We start from the raw sequence: 13,169 nt of genomic DNA, 5'->3' as shown, positions 1-13,169 counted from the left end.
TATTTTCCCCTCTAAAAATTCTATTCTTAATTTTAAATTATTCTTCCTATAGCTTTTATCACTGTAAACTGAACCGAGGTGTTACAGGACAAACTTCTCTCCATTACCACTAGCAAATTAACTATCCATTGATGCCCCAGGGCCCGTCTTATCGGCCTGTCCATTTACCTGCCACGTTTTGCCACACACATCCCATTCAGGTTACAGTCCAATTCAGTTCACGCAGCTAATGCGGCATCATCGTCTTGCAGGCAGTGGAGCTGACCAATAACGGTTATGCTCGTTGCAGGTCAATTGGTCATTTTCCACATCGATTGGCGAACTGAACTACGAGAACACCAAGCGTCACAAAATACGAGGAGCATTCGATAAGTAATGCAACTCATCACTTTTCTCGGCCAGTTTAGGTTGAAACATTCGGAATTTGTTGTGGGTCATGGTGGAATATTCCCGCTTCAGACCCAGTAGTTTCACGAATATCCGATAGGTGGCAGCACTACACATAGGCTTCAAAATGGCGTCTGTATAGGAGCTGCGTTCCAAGCAGGGAGTTTCTTTTGGCGGAAAACCAGAGCATCGCAGATATTCATAGGTGCTTGCAGTGTGTCTACGGAGACGATAGCAGCGAACAAAAGCGCGGTGAGTCGTTGGGCGGGGCGCCTGTCATCATCGTCAATCGAGTCGCGCAAACGTGTTCGATATTCCGCGTGCCGGCCTCCCGTACAAAGCTGTGACCGCTGCCGTGTTGGACATCCATCTCTACACCCTACATCTCCTTTCCCAAGGTGGCTTTCATCAACTCCCCATCCCGGATGATGCCCTATCTCCCTCCATTTATCCCTCCTATCAACTCTGATCCTCACTCCCCCTCCTTTCCTCTGTCCTTTTCCTGGGCTCCCTCTCCCCCCCTTACATCCTCTTTCTTCCCCACCTCCCCTCACTTTGCCCCCTTCTCTTCCCTGAGTCCTTTTACATTTCCCTGCTCTGCCTCCTCTCATTCCCTCTCGCGTCTGCCCTTCTCCCCCTTTATTAGTTCTCTCCCTCCTTGGTTCCCCCCCCCTTTTCGTTTTTTCTCACCTCCCTCCTTGTTTTTCCCCCTCCTCCAGGTCCCCCTCCCTATCTGCCTTTGGCTCGGGAGTGCCATATTTGTGCCGCCATTTTCGTGCAGTGTTTTACGGTGTGTGTTTTTCCAGTGAGTGTTCCGTGTTGTGTCTTTTGGGAAGTGTAGCGAAGAGCCATCATACTGTCACTGGGTGTGATTTTTTATCTCTTGCGGACAGAAACCGGACTATCACCCTGTTTTTTAACTGTGTATCTACTATGTTACTTGTCTGATTCCTGTGTATTTTATCAACATTGCCAACCCCTTTTGCTTTCTGTTTTAACTTTCCGCATTTTTACGCCATTTTACACTTTAAGTCTCCATTTTATCACCTGTTTTTCCTTGTTTCTTTCTTCTTCCTTTTTTTCAAAAACAGTCTGTAGGCTGTAGAGCAGCGTACTAAGCTGCTGCCATCCCGCCGCCTTGGGGGGGAATTGAAAATCAATAAAGAAAAAAAAAACGTGTTGGAACGTGTGGACAGTCTCATTCTAGGTGACCCACGGATCACAATGGAATACCCCACTGTTCAACCGGACCTCTCTGTTGGTAATGCTGATACACCGTCCGCCATTTCGGTTACTCAGAGGCTATGCCTGTTGTGTTCCTCGCCGCAAGACGGAAGACCATACAGAGCAACAAAGGACCATCTGTGCAGAAATGCCTCGAATGTTGCGAGACTGGTCGTGACAATTTTGTGTCAATATCGGCACAGGCGATGAAACATGGGTTCCTCACTTCGAACCGGAAACAAAAGAGCAGTCCATGGAATGGCGCCACACCACCTGTCATCCGAAGCAAGAGTTCAAGGCCGCACCCTCAGCTGGTAAAGTTATGGCGACGGTCTTCAGGGATACTGAAGGGATTAATCTGTGTGATGTCCTCCCTGATGGTGTAACGATCAGTTCGAAACTGTATTGTGCAAACTTCACAAAAATGCAAACGAACTTCTCCTTCTCCATGACAGTGCAGGGCATCATACAAGTCTCCGCACCCGAGAAGAGGAGCTCGCAAAATTTCATTGGAATGTTTTTCCTCATCCATCCCACAGACCGACATCGCATCTTCCGACTTCCATCTGTTTGGACAAAAAAAGAATGCTCTTTGCGGAGAGCAGTAGTGGCATATGCTGAGGTTATTAACGCAGGAAGACGTTGGCTTCGACGTCCACCAGTAGGGTGGTACCATGCGAGCATACAGGACCTCCCAGTAAGGTGGAGTAAGGCTGTCGCATTGAAAGGAGAGTATATTGAAAAATAAGCTTTTGTAGCCAAAGGAATGGGGAATAATACGGTGTATTGGAATCCTGAATAAAACCACAATGTGTTGCATTACTTATTGAACGCCACTTCTAAATTAGTTTTGTGGCGAGTCCAGTATGTTGCCAAACAGCTGCATAGAGGATATCCTTTTCGGCCCCAAGTTACCGGACATGTCGCGAACAGTACCTAGGGACTCCTCTAGCTGAAACAACTTCATTTAATATTCAAGGTGGTTTTTCTGTAAAAATATGTCCTGATACTTTACTTTCAAATCAGTAGGGAGTAAATTTTCATGCTACAACCTTGCCATTCAGGGATTAGTTTGGGCCCAGTGACTCCCTTAGATAGAGAGGAAGGAGGGAGAAGGGGATAGGAGGGCGTCAAGACCTCACCCCTCATTCTATTTGTTGGTATTTTAATGAATCTAAAAGTCTAGAACAAACCTAATGCATGTATTAATCACTTATTTATTTATTAAACGTAATCTCATTAGGTCCATCAGATCCTCTCTTACACTGGACCAGAGTTTGACAAACAGTATTTTTTTCGCATCATAGTTACCTAATAAATAAGAAATTAATATCACAAACAGTATAAAAATGATTTGAGTTTCTACAACGACAATGTGAGTAAATAATGCCCTCTACGAACTTACATAGTTAATGCTGTAGTACTGATGTTGCTGCCACTAACAGTGATAATGGTAATAATAATAATAATAATAATAATAATAATAATAATAATAATAATAATAAAAATAATACTTCGACCACCAAAAAATACAGAGGTATGGAAATTAAGAAGCAATGAAGAAGTTCATCGCAACATAGAAAACATAAATGAAACACTACGTAAGAGGCGACTGCTATTTTTTGGACGCTTATACAGAATGAACAGCAACAAGTTAATCAAACGGATTTTTTAATATCTTTGAGACAAGAAATCAACAATAGCCTGGATTCAAGAAGTTAGGAAAGATTTGGAAAGAAACAGCATAAGTGAAAAGATGCAACAGAAACACAGAGTTTCAAGAGGAAAGTGTTAAAAATGGAAGGATTCAAAGGCAGAAGGAAGAAGAAGACAAGGTCAAAATGGTCCGAGGAGAGAAAAAGGATACATAGTGAAAAGATGAAAGAATACTGGAGGAAAAGGAAAGAACAACGAAGAAGGAAGCATTGAAATTGGTGCGTGGTCTTTAGATGACCCAAACTAAGGAATAATAATAATAATAACAATAATTATAATAAAACAATATTGATAGTGGTAGATAAAAAAAGAATTTATAAGTGTAGAAAACGAAAGTTTTCTGACACAGCGTGTTTTGGGAAAACGAAGCTTAAGGAGACTGTGGGAAATGAGGAAGATCTGATTGGAAAGAAGGATGTACAAAGGTAACGAGTGTGGGACGATTGTAATAATTTTTCTTGCTTCAGTAGACATGCCTTAACTGTCTTCTGAAGCTGGAGATGTTATTCATTTGTCTAATACAACGCAGCATATTACTTCAGAGACGGATTCATGGTACTGTGAACGACTTCGAGAGTGGCTGAGCGATGGTGTCGAACGGAAAGGGTTTTTCTCTGCGTTGATAAGATAGTAGAGGAGATACAGTGTGTAGAAATCTGTGTGCTGTGTGCATGCAACCGGGACGGGTGTTTACAATCTGGACAAGACATAGACATAACGAACAGAGGCATTAATAACCTCCTCCAAGCGCTGTGAGCTCTCTGAGAAAGGCTTTTCAGGATAAGACCGCTGTAATCAGTAACTGGAAGTTTGAGTGCTGGTACAAGTTTCTTTTTGCGGGTCAAGAGGGAAGAGCTTTATTTTTATGGAGTATGGAGATATGCTGATGCCTTCCTGCATACTGCAAATAAGTGCTCAGCCCAATTTATATTTTCATCTATTATTGGGCCTAGACTTTTTACCGAGTGAGAGAAGTCGGTATTAGTCACATGTAGGTTAAAATGTGGTAGGGATTCCCCATATTTCGGGCTAGTGAGAGCAGAATGCCAAAAAGTTCCGCTTGGGGTTTGGATAGGCAGAGTTTTAACCCTATATCCCGCGCCTATTTCGATAGTGCGCACAGGTTGGCAATAGGATTCGCGATAGGTATCTGCAGCTTTATTGGTTTTACATGTAGACACAGCTGGAGGTCATAAGGGTACGTGTAATATTTGCAGTAGCACAAAGCTGAGGACACATCATTGACACACGAGAAAAAGAGTACAAGAACTAATACGGAACCCTGAGTGAGGGTCGTCTGATAGTATCTGCTTTTTGCCTGAACTCATTCACATTAATACCAAAAGGAATCCGCTAAATTTCGGTTACACAACTCACACAAATCTAAAAGCTGTAAATCAAACTAAATGCTTAGAGATTACAATTATGAACAACTTAATTTGCAACGATTACGTAGATAATGTCGTAGGCAAAGCAATCCAAAGGCTACGATATACTGGCAGAACACTGAGAAAATGCAACAGGTCCGCAGCTCGTGGTCGTGCGGTAGCGTTCTCGCTTCCCACGCCCGGGTTCTCGGGTTCGATTCCCGGCGGGGTCAGGGATTTTCTCTGCCTCGTGGTGACTGGGTGTTGTGTGCTGTCCTTAGGTTAGTTAGGTTTAAGTAGTTCTAAGTTCCAGGGGACTGATGACCATAGATGTTGAGTCCCATAGTGCTCAGAGCCATTTGAACCATTTTTTTTGCAACAGGTCTAGAATACTGTCTGTACTACTTTTGTACATCCTCTTCTGGTGTATTGCTGCGTGATGTGGGATCCATATCAGATAGGATGGACGGAGGACATCGAGAAAGTTCAAAGAAGGACAGCTCGTTTCGTATTACAACGAAATAGGGAAAAGAGCGCCACGGATATGATACATGAATTGGAGACAACCATAAAAAAACAGCGTTTTTCCTTCTCGTGCAATTTCAATCACAAAATTTCTGTTCAGAGTTTGAAAATATTTTATTGGCGGCCATCTACATAGGGAGGAATGATCATTATAATAAAATGTATGAGAAATCAGAGCTCGCACAGAAATATTTAAGGGTTCGCTTTTCCTGCGCAGTGTCCGAGAATAGGACGGTAGAGAAATAGCTTGAAGGTAGTTCTATGAACTCTCACAGAGGCATTTAATTGTGAATTGCAGAGTAATCATGAAGATGCAGAGGTGACTTGATGGCACTGGCCATGACCCATTGCTGTCGAGACGTCAGGTATGTGCGAAATCGCTGAACTGCATTTGCCGAGAAATTTAGATTACTGAGTTTGTCCAGTAAAATGTCGAAGTTGACAGTGTCAAAGACTTTTGCTGAATTCTAAGAAGCTCTTGATAGTCGCCTCTTGTGCATCCGCGGCAGGCCTCTGGTCATCTGTTATCTTTATTAAGACAGATGTCGTTTTGCGAAGTTTACGGAAACCTGATCGGTGTTCGTCTAGAAGCTTCACGTTGGTATCACTGTAATTCGTTTGAACCCACTGATGAACAAAGCACAATCGATCAAACTGCTGTCTTCGTGAAGTAGTAGACCGTTCAGGGCGTTGTGACCCTGAGTGGCATCCCTGCAAGCTAGACTTCCTTGCAGAAACAGCTGTTGAGCGGATCAGCCTATACAGGCAGGGGCATCCAGTTTGATACCAATTGTAAGTGCAGCTACGAAGGTCTCCAGCAGCGTCGCAAGCATGAAGCGGAACAAAATAGTGCGCAGTTTAGTATTACTGCGCCCTAGGATATAAGTCAGGCTTTGCGGCTTAACAGAGGAGTTACTGCACAGTGTCTTCGACGGGGCGCTCCAGTTTTCCAGACAGGTTTTCAGTGAGAGTAGTCAGCGCTAAAACTCCAGACATCGCAGTTCACCTATCCGTATCTGGTGCTCTGCGACACAGTATTATGCTTAAGAGCAGGATGTCACAAGCTAGGAACACTGCACAACGATCTTCAAAGTTGAATCGGTGCCGGCCGCAGTGGCCGAGCGGTTCTAGGCGCTTCAGGTTGGAACCGTGCGACCGTCACGGTCGCAGTTTCGAATCCTGCCTCTGACGTGGATGTGTGTGATGTCCTTAGGTTAGTTAGGTTTAAGGGGGGTAGGACGTCAAACGGGCCGACTTGGAGCAGGAGAGGCACCACAGGACATTTCAATTTCCGCTGTCTATACTTTTACAAATAAATTCGTAAAACTTTGTCAGCATGACCAGGAAGGATTCAGAATTTACGCTCATAGCAGTGGAAGTTTCAAAAGCATAAAGAAGTAATTTTTTTACGTGTGAAATTTCATCATTTTTTTCACTTACTAATGGCAGCATTTGTTTCTATAGGTATACATTTCTTCATAAATAAGACAGATTCTTCGATGAATTTCGCACAGCATACAAACCATACTTAAAGGTGTATGAAACTCTAGAATTTTTCAAATCTATTAAAAACTGTGGTAAAAATTGAGGTAATTAACTATAAAATCTGTGTTTTTTCTAAACATGAAGTTTAAAATATAACAGTTCATTCGTTTTTTCATAAATTAAATAAATTTTAGAGTTTTATACACCTGTGAGTGTGATATGTATGCTGTGCAAAATTCATCCAAGAATCTCTCTATCTTATGAAGAAAAGTGTACCTATAGCAACAAATGCAGCCATTAGTAAGTGAAAAAATGATAAAATTTCACACGTAAAAAAAATTTTTTGTTACGTTTTCGAACTTTCACTGCGATGAGCGTGAATCCTGAATTCTTCCTGGTGATGCTGATAAAGTCTTATGAATTAATTTGTAAAAGTATAAACACTGGAAATTAGAACGTCCTGTGGTGCCTCTCCTGCTCCAAGTCGGCCCGTTTGACGTCCTACCCCCCTTAAGTAGTTCTAAGTTCTAGGGGACTGGTGACCTCAGATGTTAAGTCCCGTAGTGCTCTGAACCATTTGAACTGAATCGGTGCGTGTTTTCGAAATAGAACTGTAATCATTTCAGTAGCTGTGCTTGTAGGTATGGGTGCCTGATGTTTGGGTGGGAATAAAGTCACTGTTCACACTGATATCGACGGCATCAGAGTGCTTGATGTCAACACGTACGTTGGCGCTGAGATGCAGGTGCAGTGGCTACAAGCGTAAAGTTGCAGGTGGTAAGTAATCCATGGGACTACAGAAAGTATCAGTTTTAAATCCATTTCTAGATACTGGCATCGACATGCCTTCAACTTCTGCTAGACAAATTCATCACACGAATATTTTTGTGGCCACTGCGCTTAACTGAACAAACGGCCTTGTCGCAATGGTGACACCGGTTCCATTCAGGCCAGCGAAGTTAAACGCTGTCGCGCTGGGCTACGTCTCGGATGGCCGATCGTTCGGTCCCTCAAACGCTGTTGGCAAGCGGGGTGCACTCAGCCCTCGTGAAGTCAACTGTGGAGCTAATTGGTTGAAAAGCAGCGGCTTCAGTCACGTAAAATGATAAGTGCTGGGAGACCTGTACGCTGACCACATGCCCCTCCATATCCGCGTCCAGTGGCACTTGTCGGCTGAGGGTGACATGGCCGTCGGTCGGTACCGTTGGGCCTTTCGGGGTCTGTTTGGACGGAGAGAGTTCCACTTAAATTACTAACTCCTTACTTAGACTCCCTGATTAACTCGGCTGAATCAGGTTCAAAGAAAACAATGACAGTCCACATCAAAGCAGTTTTCACTGTTATGAAAAACATTAACAAAGCGATTTTCGTCAAAGCTGTGAAGGAAGTGTCTCTTACATTACCACAAATCCTTAAGTACTTAACACAAGTTGGTGTACTTTAAAGAGGAGTATGGTCTGGGAAATTAAAGTTTAGTGAGCTCCGGGCGAAAACCATTTTTAATCCTTATACGTGACGTAGAATTATCTAAACTAAACAGTATTTTAATCATAGCTGCACAACAGCAATGGTTCCACGTAACAAAATTATAAACAGCCGACCAGTTGCAATGGATAAAGAATTCTTTACCTAGGTTTCGACAAATATAAATTTGTCTTCTTCAGAAGGTGGCGGTAAATCTCAGATTCTTACACCCTTCTCCAGTTAAATTTAATAAAACGTTTCTTATTACGACAGTTCCAAACGTAGCAACCAAAGTGAAACTATAACTTTGGTTGCTACACTTGGAACTGTCGTAATAAGAAACGTTTTATTAAATTTAATTGGAGAAGGGTGTAAGAATCTGAGATTTACCGCCACCTTCTGAAGAAGACAAATTTATATTTGTCGAAACCTAGGTAAAGAATTCTTTATCCATTGCAACTGGTCGGCTGTTTATAATTTTATTATTAAACTAAACACCTTTTTATCATTTCTCGTAAGTATATCTTGGACTCATTTATCTTCCGTAAAATGACCTGACAATCCGAAACATAGCTCGAAATTAAAGTTTTATGGAAGAAGCCAAAAAAGTGGTTCCTTTAGTTAATTCAGTATAAGACTCTCTCTCTTGCCGAGATCGCTTCCGCAATCCTGTTCCGTGGTGCCCGACTCGGGGGTGCGCCGGTTCGAATCCCGGTTGTGGATGAAATTTTCTCGTCAATATTTGTCCGTGTCGTACAGTTCCTGGCCATCAATCTTCGGGCCCATACCCTGGATTAAATTCAAAGTTTCTCCGGAGTGTCTCATGAAATGAGGGTTTGCGACACTGTTGACGGTGACCCGTCCCTCGGATGGTGACGTCAATTCGCCGACCCCTCGGGAGAAGTAGACCGCGTGCGGAGACCAGTTTCATCCTCTGCCTTCCCTCATCGTCATCATCGCACCAGGCAAACATACCACTACACAGTACACGCATGCATTCCACTCACCTGCGCTTTACAACGAAATGTACAACACACCTCTCACATATCCACAAGGGAAAGGGTCAGTGTGTGAGAAGGAGAACACTTTCACTGACAGACGGCTGAACCCACCCCGTGGGTTATCCCAACCAACAATACCATACGACATTTACGTTTGTTCTATATACAATGTCGCGCCAAGCACTGACAGTCGAATCAGTTAAAAACTGCATAACAATTCCACCATCGAGACTGCATTGCTGACAGATAGTTTAGCTCTCTCATCTAGCTACTCTGGACACTAAGGAGCACAGTTAGTGGTTGGTTGGTTGCTTGGTTGGCTGACTTGGTTGAAGAGACCAAACAGCGAGGTCATCGGTCTCATCGGACTGTGGAGGGATAGGGAAGGAAGCCAAAAAATGGTTCAAATGGCTCTGAGCACTATGGGACTTAACATCTGAGGTCATCAGTACCCCCTAGAACTTAGAACTACTTAAACCTGAATAACCTAAGGACATCACACACATCCATGCCCGAGGCAGGATTCGAATCTGCGACCGTAGCGGTCGTGCGGTTCCAGACTGAAGCGCCCAGAACCGCTTGGCCACACCTGCCGGCTAGGGAAGCTGGGAAGTCGTCCGTGCCCTTTCAAAGGAACCATCCCGGCATTTGCCTGAACCGATTTACGGAAATCACGGAAAGCACAAATCAGGATGGCCGGACGCGGGATTGAACCGTCGTCCTCCAGAATGCGAATCCAGTGTGCTAACTATTGCTTCACTTCGCTTGGTCCATAATTAGTGAATAGCATCTTTCGAGTTTTTTTTACTACATTTCCTCAGACGGAATAGAAATATTGATGTGGGAGACTTGGCCCTTTGCAAATTTTCTAAGTGCAAGGAAATACGTATTATGAGAAGTACTACATATACTGGCAAAACTATCATTTCCCAGTACAGTATCCTCCAACTCTTTATTACATTTCTAATTTTAGCATCCGCGTTACGAAACAATACTGACACAAAATTTTAATTCCTATTGTAGTTTTTGGTTGCCATTTAATACTACACTTCAATGCCAATTTCATCAACTACAATGTATGTTTTTCACTATGTTGACATCGTGTTTTATGCGAATAATTGTGTCGCATAGGATAAGAATTTACGTTTTTCATGTAACAGGCCCATTATAAAATATGTACTATATGTTTCCGGTCAAACATACATGTATATAGTATATCTGATGGCTAGAAATGAGTTACAGAGACAATTCCCAAATCGTTGTATTGGGCGAGGAGGATATGTGTCGTGGCTGGCTCGTTTGCCACACTTGACGTCTCTGGATTTTTTCTTGTGGGGGTTCGTAAAAGACGTTGTTTATGAAGACGTTCCAACTACACCTGAAGATATGCGAGGGAGAATTGTCAGAGCACGTGGCTCGATAAGTGCAGAAGTGATAAGGAATACTACTCAATCCATGATAAGAAGATTGCAGCCTGTATCGATACCAATGGACATCACTTCGAACACCTTCTGTAAATGGACCTTCATGCCACCTTTTTGACCTTCGTTGACCTTCACACACCTTACTGTTACACATCATTGAATTCGTCTTGATAGCCGCTATTAGAAAAACTACCAAACTATAGCATCCCATTAAAAAAACAAAACAAAGTTGACCTTGATATCTCTGACGCAACCTCACCTGGCAACAAAAAACCAACGTCATATTACGGCTCCCGTTGTCCCATGCAACATTTATCCCACAAATCTTTCAGCTACTATCATAATTTCGGAGTCATTCTAGGTGGCAATAGTTAGTGACTCAGGCTGTATATTTTACACAAATCCACGTTCTGGGGTGGGTCTTTGTATGATTGTGATGAGAACAGAACGTAAATCACGTAACTTCAATCTGACTGAAGAAAAATTACGATAACGCCTACGGTAAATAAGCCAGCGTGACACACAGCGTAATCCAACAAGGACAAATTCTCCCTTCTGTATACATGCTGCTGTCCCGTGCATCACATCAGGCTGGATAACGAAGATATGAAGTTTATTTACGTCTGATGACATAAACAGAACTGTCCGCGCCAATCATATCTTAAATACAAATACGTGACTTGAAAGCGGGTAAACTAGTTACATCTAATTAAAAATAAGTTTTGATGTTAAAATCTCACTTCTCCAATAATTTAGAGCTGCAAGACAGGACGTACTGAAAATGTTTATACTAATCCAGTTGTTCTGTGTAGAGCATTTATGTTTTATATGATAAAACAACAGCCATGAAACTAAAAAAAGTTTCACTATTTAATGCTATTTCGTTCCTTTCATTAATTTAATTGAAACGATTAAACTGTTTTTGGTATAAGGTAGCACTAAAAAGTCGTGAAGCTTGCACTGATGTCCTATGCAGAGGTCATTACAGAACTATTGCCGTGTTTTAATTCGACTGTTAATTCAATTGGAACCACTTCTGCTCCGAGCAATTTATTCAAATATGAAGCATTTCTTAGCAATATTAAAGTATTTTCAAATTGTGGAAAGTGTGTTTGTCTCGGAAGTTTCTGGGCAGCAGCTGTTTTGTAGTACCGTTATTGCGCTCTGCAAGAGCCTTACACTGCAAGGCCACAGTAATGAATAGCAGATCATTTCATGTGTCTAGAGAATTTCTGTTGCGTTATATGCGCCCGTCTATGACTAACCATTGCTGAGGGTTGTTATTCACTTGGTAATATTACTTCTTATTTTGTTCATGGCTGTAGTTTTCAGCAGCTGTAGTATTTATTTCAGAATAAAAGTCAGTCTTCAGTAACAAATATACTTTTATTTTGCCTTACTGATTTCGACAAATTAAATTGTCATATTCAGAAGCTTAGTATTGGCTTCATAAAAGCAAAATGTGACGATATGTCCAAATATATATATATATATATATATATATATATATATATATATATATATATATATATATATTGCAATTGCATGCCATTTTTGTAAAAACAGATTGATAATTTACAGTAATTTTACAATAATGACATACAATATGTATATTTTTGGACAAATCATGTCGTTATGCTTCTATGAAGAAGATACTGACATGTGCTAAACCAGTAATAAGTTTCTGAAGATGATAAATTGACTTTTCGAAAACGGTAAAACGAAATAAAAATATATTTCCAAGTGATGACTGAATTTTATTCTGTAATGTTATTTTCTTTGGGCATTATTCACTTACTAGCTTAGACTTTATGGCCTGCAAAGAATTTTTTTTATTTTTATTTAATCGAATTATTATGTCGTTCAAAATTGCAACACCTAAGTTTTTCACGATAATTAAGACCATATAAACATGGTCTGTTCCTAAGGTATTTCTAACCAAAAAGAGTTTCTGGTAGCTGGAGCCGAAGTTTTTGCATTCTCGTGGAGATATTTCCATAGCTACTTTTATCCCCTAAGAAATATTTCTTTATATCTAGCTGACAACTGAAATACCAGTTTTCATAAATTTAGCTTCAAAATTTTTTTCATCTCTAACCGAAAAGCCAAATATAAATTTTCATAGCTTTAGCTTCATAAATGCTTGCAAAATGAAATACTTCCATAAAAACTTCCATTTCCCGTTTCAACCCCATAATGGTTGAATTTCCAAGAACAGTGAAACCCGTGTATTTTTATTTCTGGCTGAGAAGTCAAATTTAATTTTTCATAGATTTAGCTTTAAAATGCTTTCATAACAAAATGTTGTCATAAAAAATCTCATTGCCTTTTTTCACACCCTTAGGGGTTCAATTTCCGAAAACATTGAAACACGTATTTTTTTAATTCTAATGGAGAAGTCAAATACCAGTATTCATAAATGTAGCTTCAAAAATACTTTAGTAGTTTTCTAATAGTGATATATTTCCAAAAAAAAGCTTACACGCAACATTTCACCCCCGTAGGGTTGAATTTCCAAAAATACTGAAACATGTACTTCTTTATTTCTGTCCGAGAAAGCGAATACCAATTTTCGT

The sequence above is a fragment of the Schistocerca cancellata genome, chromosome 10, assembly GCF_023864275.1.
Source record: "Schistocerca cancellata isolate TAMUIC-IGC-003103 chromosome 10, iqSchCanc2.1, whole genome shotgun sequence".
NCBI classification, from domain to species: Eukaryota; Metazoa; Arthropoda; class Insecta; order Orthoptera; family Acrididae; genus Schistocerca; species Schistocerca cancellata.
The sequence above is the reverse complement of the archived record's forward strand: the minus strand, read 5'-3'. Positions refer to the sequence as shown.